Here is a 9,205-nt window from a genome sequence, read left to right as displayed (position 1 = left end):
TGCCTGGCCTAAAAAAAATAAAATAAAAATGGCTACTGGATTACTGTCATTATGACCAATAAAAGTATACATCAGAATATCCCACAGCACTTTATCTGAACTCATTTCTGGCACCTTCTTGTTCCTGCACAAAGTCGTGCCTATTGCTGCCCATGACTGATCTGTGGACCATGAGCTCCCTGAGGGAGGGGGCAGTAGGGCGGCCATTCTCAAACTGTGTTCTGGGGAACCCTGGGAGTGTCCATGACCTTTTCAGGGGGGTTCATGAGGTCAAAACTATTTTTATAATAGTGATAAGATATTATTTGCTTTTTCACTCCTTTCTCTCACAAGTGTACAGTGCAGTTTTGTGACATGGGATGACATCATCCCCTGACAGCACAATGGAATGTGTACATGTATATTCTTGTGCTTTAAGAGTTTCTCAGTCTTACCTTCTAATACAATAAATATTGATCTATATTACCCACCTAAACAAAAGCTCTCTGGGGGCTCTCGATAACTGTTAAAAGTATAAAGTAGTCCTGAGATCACAGAGTTTGAAAACCATACAACAAGGGATTCATATTTTAATGCCAGCAGTATTTCACACCACTTGCACACAGAGACCCTATTAAATATATGTTAAATGAATGAATGACTCTGTCCCTACAACTCCAATTTACTCACAACAGAGAACCTTCTGCTCAGCATGGAGGCACTGTTCTTTACTTGTTTCATTCATAGTTTTATTCAGAGACTATAAAGTGGTCTGTATGTTCTGTCTGACTCAGGACAGTCTGTCCTCGGTCTCTGGATCCCAGATGGAATGGATTATTTCTCACCAACAGGCAGTGCTAAGGATTCTGCCATGACAGGAGGCACATTTAATCATGGAGGTGGGGAGGAGGGTCAGGTCTCCAGTTCTCAGTGATTTCCCTTGTCTCAAACACACTTTCTGCCCTGAACCGTTCTTTCCAGAGAGACCACAGACAGTGGAGAGATGCGGAGAAAATTGGTTTTGAAGGGAAACACAGAAGTTGTCCAAACTCTAAGTAACTGCATTTTCGGGGCTCAGGATAAATTATAAGTTTGGATAACAAATCTAGACAAGAGTGACTCATTAAAATTCATGGTTTTCCACCTCCCCTTCCTACCCAATGCCCCACCCACATGCTCAGAGACCGCAGGAGATCTCAAACAATCCTCTCTCCTCTGTCAACCTCCTCTTCCTCAAACCTCGCCCCTATTTGCCGCAGTTCTAGGACACTGAACACCAGAAAGACATGCCACAGGCCCACGTGGGAGCAGAAGCCATTGGGAGGCCGCAGGGGGCCTCAGCAGAAGTGGCCATCTTCCAATGAGTTGAGAGCTGCGCCGTCACCAAAGGGCCAGTCCTTTCCTGATTTTAAGCTTCCTCTTTGGCATGAACTTAAAACATCAGAAATAACTCTGGGGAGTGGGGAGGACCAGAGGGTGCATAAAGGGAGAGCGGGTGGGGGGAGGGAATGCCCCAAGGCTCAATGAGCTGCAGATTTGTCCCACTCACAAGACTATAATTTCACTCTGAGCATCATTAATCAGTTCAAGAGCCATAACCACAGCAATGTGAAGCCATTCTACAATAATTAAGGGGAGGAGTCCCACGTCTGAACGGGGTTGGGGTCGTTCAGAGCCACACAAAGGCTGTCGACTTAGATACAGGCTGAAGCATCACAGGCCTGTAGGGCTCCCACTAGACTGCACTCCAGGTACTACCCCACCCAGTACCCTACACTCACGTCCCATGGTTGTCATGGCAGTAGTATACACCCTGAAGAGTCCCAAAACTGCATGGAAAAAATTAACAGGTGTTGAACTCTTCTGCTAATTCTCAGCTTTGCTCAGCACAAGTAGCCCAGTGTCTGCAAGCATTAGGCTGACAATCTGAACTCCTGGGCCCTACTGCCAGATTCTCAAAAAGATTTCGAATCATCGGAGGCCTAAAGTTGTACACTCCACCTGTCATCTCAAATAAAGCTTCCTTTATGCCACATGCCTGAAGCTGGTAGCTGACTTCACTTCTAAGACTTTGCTCATTGTTGTGTTTCCCCTGAAAGTCTAAAAGGCCGCTGAGGTCAGACAGCACTCCCCTCTCACCGGGTTCTTATGGCACCTAGGTCACTGCTGGGAACACAGAGGGTAATGGTTGGTAAGAGTAACCACTCTTGCTAAACTTATCTCAGCGTCTCTTCCCATTTATCACAGGCACCCACTTTCCTCATTAATTCAATTTTCTTTGGCAACCTATGCTGATGAAGAGACTTTAAACTCCAGTTCATTAGTCTACTTCCTAAGAAAGGAAGCTCAACAAATGGTTCTTTGCCTTGGAGCCAACACGATTCATGTCATCCTAACCCAGATAACCAGAGCCCCCACATACTGTCATGGAATGTGTCTCTCCCTCACGGCTGTGGAACTGCTGTTTTTCAGATGGTGTCGTATGGGAGATCCCAATCAGTGGCTGTTGGGCAGAGGGAGGGAATAGGACATAAAAGGAGAAGGAATGGGGACAGGGAGGCAAGTTGAAAAGTAACTATGCATCCACAACTTCACTCAATTGTTTTGGCCTCTCCAGTCACTCACAGACTTCAGAAACCAAGATTCTACCCCCAAACAAGCATGGAAATCAGTTTGAAAGAAGAAGAAAATAATCAAATGTTTTTTAAAAAGAGTCTCTGCTTTGAAAACTGAAATTCTGAGTTTTTTTCCTTTCTTTTCAGCAAAAAATGGGCTAATTGGTTCCATCACGCACCATCCATCTGGCTATAATGGCAAAGCTTTCTTCTTCAGGATCACATCTATATATTCCTTCCTCTCTGCTCTAGACCCAGGGAGACAGAGCCCAACATCTCATCCTATTAATCCCGGAAGGGGGGCCAGGAAAAAGGAGAAAGCACAGAGGACATTTTTCTTGCCCTAGGCCTACAGAGAGAAGTAGTGTCTTGTCTCAAACAAAGCATAGGTCACTGAGGGCCACCTCACTGAGCACTAAGTCCCATCAAATCACCAGGTATTTCGTACCTATTGCTGTTAGAACTATAATCCCCTAAGGAAAACACTTGTGCTTCCTCTCTGCCCAGCACTGACCACAGCTCTGCACAGCCTGATCCAGCCAGATATAGCAACACCAATTCTCTACAGCCGTAGGGTCAGGGCCAAGGGATAAAGCAGGGTGGGCTCAAGACCAGGACTGGTACCTGAAAACACACATTCATAATACAAACCTGAGGCCTAGCATTTAGCTTCCGAGACTCTGGTTTCCCGGACACAAGGGATCAATCAAATCACAGTTTATAGTCTGCCTCCCTAAGAGAGTCTCATTAAATCTGCAAGTGGCCCTGGGTGACAGGGACTCTGTTCCCTGCAGGCCAAACTCAAAGGAAACTTTGCTCCATGGGGACAGGTACTTAGAGGAATGGTGCTGAACTCCTGAAAACCCATTTGGTTTTGATCCTCCCAGAACAGGGCCCCATCCACCCAATGTTCCGCTTTCATCCCTGTACCCCAGCCGGACGTAAATCTAAACCAGAGACCCCAGACGGTGCATTTAACAGAGACTATATTTACCCATCACCAAATTGTCTTGACATGTGCTTAATTACTTAAATGCCTTTAATCCCAAGCCTTTTTCTTCTAACAAAATATAAACCAGTTCAGCTGGATGAATGATAAACCAGATGTTTACAACACACAACATGGTCTGGCTTCGGTCAAAATAATTAAGACATCGTCTCCTGAGTGCGGAGGGGAGATGCCCAGAGCATACATTTGTGTAAATGCTCTGACACCAAAATGTCTATGAAAATGTAGCTCCATCAATCTGTATTTTTCTGTCCATGAAAAGGCAACAACAACTTCCATATGAAGGAGCAGGAAAGGTGTCTGGCCTCCTCTGATGCGATCAAGGAAGCTTGGGTTTCTCTCCATGGTAAAGTGCACTTTAAAGGCATTCCATGATGGGGTAAACTCCCAGGGCCCTGACAGCTGACCTTATGCTATGATTAAGGAGGCCTCATGGGGCTGGGCCAAGTTTGTGATCGCTCACATGCTACCACCACCATGTAGAACCCAAACTCACAAATATATTTAGACTGTGAACATCATGTGTGCATTAGTCCATAACCCCTAGCTTCCAGGGGTAAATAAGAGAGAAATTCCCTGTCCACATCTTTGTAAACGGTCTCTATTGATATCCCCACCCTGAATTTTCCTAATGTGAGTGTGTCATTTGTTCCTGTTGGAACCCTGATTCTCTGGAGTGGCCCCCATCATGTCTTTTGTATTATTCGCTTTCTTTGCATGTATCTCATGTGCCAGACAGCCATGGGGCTTATGTTCTCTTCTGATATATGACCTCAAAAGTAAGCCTAATAAAGGCAAGGATTGGTATCTGATGTGTCTAGTTGATTCACTACTCTATTCTCTAGTTCTAGAATATGAGTGACACATAGTAGGTGCTCAATAAATATTTGTTGAATGAATGAATGAATGAATGTAATATTGAGAAGGCTTCAGCTTCCACCTCTCTGGGAAACCTCTTCCAGTAACTTCATCTATTTATTAACTGATTAAAGAACAACGAAGAAAAGCCAAGAAAACCAAGTTCTAAATCTGGCTCTGAATCTCTAACCTTGGGCACCCAGTTAATCTCTCTGCTGTGAAATTAGTTAACATCTGTTGAACCTCCTTTGTGTGGTAGTTTAAAGGATTAAATGAGATAATGAGTATGAAAGTGCTGTGAAAAGCACATAACTGCACACAGGCAAGAGGTCCTTATTATTTTGTTCACAGCAATACCTCATTTATACAGAGATCTCTTATCTGGTTATCTCAGGCCTCACAACACAGAACTCAAAAGAAAAAGTACCTAGATCTCACAAAACCCATTCTCTAATGTTATAAACCTTAACCACAGCAGAATCCTTCAGACCCTCCTTCAATGCAATTTCCCTCTTTTTACCCAAAATTCTAGCAAGCTTGTTTTTCTGTCTCTCAAACGGCAAAGGAAAACTGGAATAGCAAAACTCAGGGAGGCAGGTTACCAGAGTCAAAACTTCAAGAAGTCAGAGTGTAGAGCAACTCTAGTCAAACTTTGATAATCTTTGAGAAAATATTAAAAAACAAAAACAAAACAAAACAAAACTTATGTTCTTAGTGATGATCCTGCATCATCCAGAAAAGGTTACGTAGAGAATATATGTTGATCTATTCTACATAAGAAAGCAGAGAATAGCATGAGAGATTTTAGAACAATTTATATACAAAAAGATGTTGCTTAGGACATCAAGAGCTAACCACTAACAATATTTCCCTTTCACTTTGGCTCAAGGTCAAATTTGCAGCCCAACTGCGGTAACTAGAGAGCCTTATGGTTTGCATATTTGTATTCTATTTTTTTCTCCTAGTTCTGACATTCTATTTTAATTTGTGCTTTTCCTGGTTCTTATTTTTTAACTTATTATTTATATTATACTGTTTTATTGTTTTTCTTGTAAGCCACCTCAGAAATTTTATGGAACAAGACAGGAATAAAAATAATTCAACACACACAATTTGTATGCAGTTCAATGCTTTGCAAAAGTAGGCATTCAAAACAATGTATTTTCCACAAAGAAAAAAACGATAATATTAAATAAATGGGAGTACTTCTGAATTATTATCTTTAGTATATTTTCTATCTTCTAATTCTAATCTTTATTCTTTCTAGTCTTTCAAATTTCCATTGTAATTGCATACAATGGGAAAAGGAATAAAGCTTTGTAAGTTAGTCACAAACATAATGGCCATGTAAAAGTTAATTCCAAGGGTGAAGGATCAATAAAAATACCTTGGAAAATAATTTCAAGCATTGTCCTGTTCTCCCTTTTTTCTCCTTTCTATGAAGCAACAATCCTGTGGGGCAATCTAAGTCAATTCTATGCCATTTGTGCTTCTCTAGACAAGAAGGGCGACAAAATCAAAATTACTCTATGCCTCAAAGGTCCACGTTATCTCATTCCCAATGTTATCATATTTTTCATTCCTCCCGATGTTATCATATTTTTCATTCCTCCTGATCTTCTAAGCCAGTTGGTTTAGGCTGGCCACAGAAAGGACTTAGAAAGGACTCGATTTTCCTAGGCAGAAATCAAAGAACTTGAAAACTGGCCTTCACGGTTCTCCTCTGCTGGGAAGCAGAGAAGTTTGGTTACATGTCCCTTGTTACGAAGCTAGTAAATCAGCAGCAGCTATTGTGGAACAGCCAAACTTCACTTTTTGTGGGGCGTAGGGAGGGAGTTACGGCTTCAGTGTATGAATTTTGAGGGGAAACAAACATCAAGCCCATAACAATATGTAACTGCTAAGGCTTTGCATTTTACCTAAGGGAAATGTAAATCTATCTTACCATTCCAAGCAGGCCTTTGAAATGATCAGATTTGCATTTTTGAAAGCTCACACGGACTACATTTTATAGAATGGGTTAAAGATGGGCAAAACTGGAGATAGGAAGATGGCCTAGTGGTTGGGATAGTGATTCAGGTAAATAAAGTAGTTGATGTAGACTAGGACAGTGGCGTGAAGAGAAAAATTGTACCAATTTAAGAGATGTTTGAGAGGTCAACCCAACAGCACTTTGTTATAGTTTCTGGCTTGAAAAGTTGAGAGCTAGAGTTTATTGAAATTTGGGTCACATGGATGAGAGCCGTGTTGTCTCCCCAAAGGGAAATCTTTATGTTCTTCTTGGTTCGTCTTGTGTGTGGGGTTCTTTCAGGGTATCTGCATGTAGAGGTTGAATATGCCATTGAATATTTAGACAGGAAATAATTCACATTTAATTTTCATAACATTCATGCCTATAATACAGGAATCAACAATAAGGCTTTTAAATGTATTGTATAGCGAGTTGCTTATTTAAGGCTTAAATTATATTAAAATGTCACTAAGGAAAAGACATTATAATATCCGTTAGCCTCGGTTTTCTTTCATGTTTCATCACTTTATAAGTGAAGGGAAACTGAGGCTAGTGGCCACAATACAGCTTATCACAATCTAACAGAATTGAGTGGAGACAGAACTTAACCTCACTTCTCCATGTTTCCCTGCCAAGGTCCTAGCAGAAGTACTTTGGTGTCTTGGGACCTCAGGTTCGTCATATGTCAATTCAAGAGTCCATAAACTGGCAGCCAGATAATTATTGTGTCTATAGTAACAAACTGTAAAGACTCAACCTAACTCCACTCCTAGTTCGTAGCATCCCAAAGGCAGTGGAAATAGGACCTGAGCAAAGAAATCCAAGTTCTAGACCCAGTTCTGACAGTGACTCAGTATGTGACCTTGGACAAGTCACTTATCTTTTTTGGACCCATTTGTAATTGGATATGAGAATTACTGACATGCCTACTTTCTCTCGGGCTATGAAACTAATACTAGGTAATTTACTTTGATACTTAGACACGTACATAGAAGTTAATTGCTTATCTTCTGTGTTCCCTTTGCACTTTGCACGTGTCTCTGTTATTGTACCTATCAGATTATCTTGTAATCATCAGTTTGCATGTCTATCAGCCGGGCTAAACTAACAGCCCCTCAAGGACAGAAACTAGGTCAAATTTATGTTGGCGTCTCTCAGTTTCTATTACATCATCTGACGCATAGCAGGTGCTCAATAAATGTTTTCTGAATGTCAGAAAAGAAATTTTTGAAAACTACTCAACAACAACAAAATCCTTAAGATATTTGACTCTGAGATGTCACCAAAAAAACCCTTCAGATCCTCAAAGGAAAAAAAATTCAGTGTTAAAGCAGAGGGTCTCTACTGATCTTTCAACACTCTGGAGATTGTCTCTCGAAATAAACTTTAGTTTTTAAGGACTTTCCAGCAAACAAACTAACAGCTTCCTATTTAATCTTAATAAAAACTCTTCAAAATATATATTATCTCTACTTTCTGTAAAAGAAAACTAAGTTGCAGAGAAGTTAAGTCATTTGTCCGTGGACACACGAAGTCAGGAACTGAGACTAGCAGGGCAGGCACGTTTAATTAATTCACTAAACCAAACGACTGAGCAGAATGTGCAAGGCAGACGGCTAGGTTCATTAAGGCATAAAAGATGATTTAGACGCATCTCAAAGACTGTCTTGGGAGTCTAAACCATGGATATACATGATTAGCAAGAAAGAGATCGAGTTTGACCAGAGTTCCGAGGTGAGGGCATTCAAAGAGAACCTGTGAGATGGTGATGTTTGGTCTGGGGATGGACAAGGGTGAGACTGGAGAAGGACAGTCAGGCAAAGGGAATAACATGAGCAAAATAGAGAGGCTAGTGGTCACGTTAACAGGAAGAGAAGCATGAGTGAGAAAGAGGGAAAAGGAGAGAACCAGAATGAGATAGAAGTGAGATAAAAACCTTAATGTTAAGGTTCTGGTGAACATCTCAGGGGAGGTTTCCATCCAGCAGTTGGAAATGCTGGGCTGGAATTGGTGAGAGAAACAGGAAATAGAAATACGCAGTTGCAAGTCATCTGTACAGACAGTAAGGAGGCCAAAGGAACATGGAGAAGACAACACCTAAAATGTAGAGGAGGGGGAAGAATCAGGGGTAGAAACAGAACAATAGCATATCAGTAGATCAGCAGCCCCTTCCTGGGTATCAGCTCACAGAAGATGGAAGTTCAGTGAAGAAGGTTTAGATGGACTTAGGAAGTTAAGGACGATGAAGACGAAGAAAAAGGCCATGAAATGTGGGAAGTAAAAACTCACTCATGACATCTGAGGGAGCAAGTTTTGGTCAAATTGGGGAGGGTATGAGAGGATAATAGGCAGATTGATGGAATGGGCATGAAGTGAAGGTAAATTTAAGAATTTTGATAGAGGTGATGAGAAAATAAAAAATACATTCTCAGAGCTCTTGACTCCTTTGTCCTTGTAATCGAGGACAAATGGCTGCTCAAAGTGAGAGCTTCAGACCTTTCTTTGGAATTGAACTGGGCTAATTAATTACCTCACTCACTGATGTCCTTGCCCCATCAGCGACATGCACCAGACAAATAAAATCATATAGAAGATTTGATTTTTAAAACCTGGAGAATTATTTGGAGGTTTGTAGCAAGATGGATACATCAAAGCAAACAGAGTCATACTTAATTGCCCCCTTGAGAGGTTCTGCACTATTCTAAAAATGCCATCACTATACAAAACTTGTTC

The 9,205-nt window shown here is 41.4% G+C and overlaps 1 protein-coding gene across 1 annotated transcript in view; it reads right to left on the bottom strand.

The window, feature by feature from the left end:
• ANO2 (anoctamin 2) overlaps positions 1-9,205 on the bottom strand; it is a 307,510-nt gene that overhangs the window by 209,224 nt on the left and 89,081 nt on the right. The gene's annotated exons all lie outside the window — the stretch shown is intronic.

The sequence above is a fragment of the Pteropus vampyrus genome, unplaced genomic scaffold (genome assembly GCF_000151845.1).
Source record: "Pteropus vampyrus isolate Shadow unplaced genomic scaffold, Pvam_2.0 Scaffold116, whole genome shotgun sequence".
NCBI classification, from domain to species: domain Eukaryota; kingdom Metazoa; phylum Chordata; class Mammalia; order Chiroptera; family Pteropodidae; genus Pteropus; species Pteropus vampyrus.
The sequence above is the reverse complement of the archived record's forward strand: the minus strand, read 5'-3'. Positions and strand labels throughout refer to the sequence as shown.